Source organism: Quercus suber, unplaced genomic scaffold (genome assembly GCF_002906115.3).
Source record: "Quercus suber isolate HL8 unplaced genomic scaffold, Cork oak 2.0 scaffold_1705, whole genome shotgun sequence".
NCBI classification, from domain to species: domain Eukaryota; kingdom Viridiplantae; phylum Streptophyta; class Magnoliopsida; order Fagales; family Fagaceae; genus Quercus; species Quercus suber.
In genome coordinates this window covers 1-4,182 of record NW_027071059.1, presented here as the reverse complement: position 1 = coordinate 4,182, position 4,182 = coordinate 1, and the positions used below count along the sequence as shown (strand labels likewise).

Genomic DNA, 4,182 nt, shown 5'->3' with positions numbered 1-4,182 from the left:
CCTTTTTCTAAATAAGGTTTAATCTGGAGAGTGTGGAAATTTGGAGTGAATATTATTTATAGTGTTTGGTGTGTGCCAACTATTTTTGGTTAGTTAATTTGCTTTTCTACATGCAGCACAACAATGCCTTTTCCTACTGCAAAGCGAAAGAGATTACTTTGGACACCTGAAGAGGAAAATATGTTAAAGGTATATGTTTTTGGACACAGTGCTCCTGCTTGTCTAGAGCTATGCTCGATTATTATGTATATTTTCCCTGTTTTCTTCCCCAATAATAGAAAACATCAAGAATCCATTCTAATAAATTCATTTTGGTATCGCAACACTTGTTTGGAAATATGAACAGATTAATTTTCATGGATATAGTGTGACTGGATACATGCTGAGGGTTAATATATTTGATATTCACTAAGAGATCTAAACTTAAATAAAGATTGATATGACAACCTAATAATGCTGGATTTCTTTATCTTCTTTGCCGTAGTATCCAAGTTCCACTTCCATGATCTTTGCTGTTTGATTTCAATTTTTTCATTTGAGATTTTTTATTATTATTTTTTTAAATATGTAATTTGAAAGAGCTAAGCAGTACACTAAAGTTTTTCCATTTTTGGGTGGTAAATAAATAAGTACTTTAGACACTCAAGGGGGAACAAGACAAGTATGAAAATAGTATGCACAAGAAAACGATGGCTTAAAATAAGAACATGTATAATTTTTTATCTTAAGTCAAGGATCTGTGAAAAGAAAAATGAGAGAGAGCACAATTGGAATTCTGAGATTAGAAGCTGTCTTTCAAAAGAGAGAGAGAGAGAGATATTAAATGTCTGGCATATTGACATCTGACTTTATCAAGCACTCTTATGTTGCAGGAAGGTGTGCATCATTTTTCAGCTTCAGCCAAAAAAAATGTCCCCTGGAGGAAAATTTTGGAACTTGGTCGTCACATATTTCATAAGAGTCGAACTCCAGCAGATCTCAAGGATAAATGGAGGACGATGTTGGCCAAAGAGCCTTAGACAATTAAGAGAAGATTGACTGAATTGCTTAGTACATCAGATGACAAAGGTAATTTTATTATTTCATAGTTTAGTTGATCATTATATTTTATTTTTTGAAACCTGCTTTGGAATGGGTGGATCTAAAGGGTGGAAGATTGTAGCTCATGTTCCATTTAAGATATGTGTTATGTTGATTGTGTAACTTACTCCTAAATTTTTTAAGCAACCTTAGTAGTGGTGTCATAATTAAAATTTTGTCAAAAGTTGCATCTCGTATACTATAAATCTAGAATGACAAAGTTCATAGGGGGCTTTGAGTGGTGATTTGATGAAAAACATTCTTCTGGAGTTGGAGTTGGTTAGTGTCCTTGTCTCTTAAGATCACATCCAACATATGGCAAAACATTGAAGATATGACCAATGTTGTGGATGAAGATTAGAGTCAAGATTTAGTAATTAAAAAAAAAATGAAAATTAGAGTCAAGATTCTTTTAAGTTTATTGGTTTATGATGTTAATGAGTTCCAGCTTAAATGGTATATGTTCCTTTTGTCAAAAAAGGTAGAGGGTGAGGTTGTGGGTTCAAGACTCTTTGCATATTAAAAGAAGTATATTGGTGTATGACTTTATGAAATAGCCTGCCATGAAATGTAACTCAAATTTTACTTGATTCCATATTCATATACATATCCATGGATGATATAGAACCACCTTTCAACAGCTCCCTTCTGAAAGGACATGAGTTATACAAGGCTCAAGGTTGGATGCTTTTAATTAGACTAAAATACCTTTTGGTTCCTCTAAATTTTAGGTGGTTGTTGTTTTGGTCCCTCAATTTTCAGAAGTTGCAATTAAAACCTTCAACTTTAGGATTTTTGTCAATGTGATCCTTTAATCAAGATTCATCAAAGCAAAACGACATTTTTTTAATTTGTTCTGCCAAAAACAACTTAGTTTGGAGTATTTATTGGCACTCTACTAAGTACTAACAGATTTTAATAGAAGGTTTACATTGACAATGATTCTATTGGAGATTTAAATTGCAATTTTTCTTGCTTGAGGGGTTAAAATGACAGCAACTGAATGGACTTGGGGGAGGATACTCACTATCACTGGTGATAATTTGAGGAGGAGAGGTTTCACTTTCCCTATTGTAGATTGGTGTTGTATGTGTAGGTATAGTGGAGAGACTATGGACCATTTATTGATTCGTTGAAGGCCTATCAGTTGTGGTGTTTTGTCCTTAGAGCCTTTGGTATCTCTTGGGTTTTCCCTAGAAAGGTGATTGATCTTCTTTTTAGATGGAAGAATTGGTTGGGGAAAACCTCATCCAACATTTGGAATTTGATTCTGATGTGTTTGATGTAGTGTACTCGGAGGGAGCGCAACAGTTGCACTTTTGAGGATGTGGAGAGTTCAGGCAATCAGCTGCTTGCCTCCTTTGTTGGCACCTTGTTTGATTAGGGTTTGGGGACTCACATCTAGTGTCTGTTTAAGAATAGCTTATTTAGCTGAAACTGAAAACTTTTTACTGAAAGTACTGTAGATAAAGCTAAAAGGTAGCTGAAATAATATAGTGGGACCCATGAATAGTATCCAAAAGTGCAATGAGACCCATGAATAATAGCAAAAATAATCTGAATAGTAAAAAAAGCTGGCTTTTTAAGCCAATGCCAAACGCACACCTAGTGAATCTCTCCAGTTATTTGTAGAGCCATTTCTTTCGTGCATTAGTTTTTGTTTCTTTTGTAATTTGTTGCTACTTTATGTTTTTTGCATAAAGAAGTCCTTTTCTGAATAAATTTTTTCTTACCTATCAAAAATAAAATAAAATGACAGTGACTGGAAGTAATCCAGATTTTAACAGATGGTTTACGTTGACAACAATTCTATTGGAGGTTTAAATTGCAACTTTTCATTCTTAGGGATCAAAATGGCAGCAACCCAAAGGTAAAAAGAACCAAAAGGTGCTTTTTAGTTTTTGCTGGATAAGTTCCAGGACCTTCTGTTAGCCTTAATGTATGACTAACATACAATGTACTATGCTGTCTTTTCTTATTCGACCGCTAATATAACTATAATGTCAACTCTTCTTGTGGTGTGGATATATATATTAAGGAAATCATATTGTACTTGACCAGATGTAACAATTTCTGGTCATGCTTTTTGTTGGGTTGTGAAAGGAATGGAACAAATGGTTACAACTTTTTGTGTTTTTTGTCAATCAGCTAGTGAAAGGGGTGACAGCAGGGTCTTTCTCCTATTCAAGTCTAACTATACGTGTGTATAATATACCAGGAAGACCTCTTAAATGATGAAACATGTATATATATCAAATGGATTCACCACTGTTTTTTGCTTGTTGATGAAGGTCTTACTTCTTATGAGAGAAGAAAGAAAAGCAAGGCAGGATAAATTTGTTTCTAGGGCACAGGAGCAAACATAACCCATGAATAAAACTTCCTGTAACTAGCATTTTGGATGGAGGAAATTGCCAAGGTTGACTATAGATTGAAGATGAATGACCATAGAAGTTGTAATTGGTAAGTCCAAAAACATGTGGACTTACCAAAATTATGATCAAGCTGATAGCATGAGATGATATTCATAGTGCACAAAAAATAGTAAAAACAATTAATCAATCCTCTGTTAATTACAACTTCGGGAGAAAGTGAAGAAAAAGATGATCTTGATGTTAGGAAACTAAGGACATGCCACCAGCTTGGCAACCAAACTTTGGGCAGCCTGCTATGGTCAAAGGCCTACTCTTTCCATGGGAACACAGCTGCAGGAATATCCTAATGGGGACTTCTTTCTAGTCTTTCATTATTTGACTACTAATTGCCTGTGCCTTTGTCCAATTGCAGGAGCTCGCTTAATAGATCCTGGCCTTTTGAAGTATGATAAGTATATCAGGAAGCAAACTTTTGTGCAGAGATTTTGACACAGCAGCAGGTGGATAGTAACTGGATTGTCTTTGTAATTAATGTTCAGCTCCCAGCATTTGTGAACTACTATCTTTTGTGGGATGCCATTCACCTGTCATCTGTAAGATGTAAATGTTAAATTACTTTGAAGTAAATAATAGTTTCCCAGCTAAGCAAAGGTGCTTTTATCTTTTTGCCAATTTTGAGAAGTAGCTTATGCATTTTTAGACGACTTTTTACTTAGAAACGCCCAGG

General features: G+C 34.7%; 1 long non-coding RNA gene across 1 annotated transcript; it reads left to right on the top strand.

The window, feature by feature from the left end:
* Positions 1-97: 97 nt before the first annotated feature.
* Positions 98-4,127, top strand: LOC136066060 (uncharacterized). Its single transcript, XR_010627587.1, has 3 exons — positions 98-189; positions 873-1,068; positions 3,868-4,127. It is a non-coding gene; the product is annotated as an uncharacterized LOC136066060 (long non-coding RNA).
* The last annotated feature ends 55 nt before the right edge of the window (positions 4,128-4,182 follow it).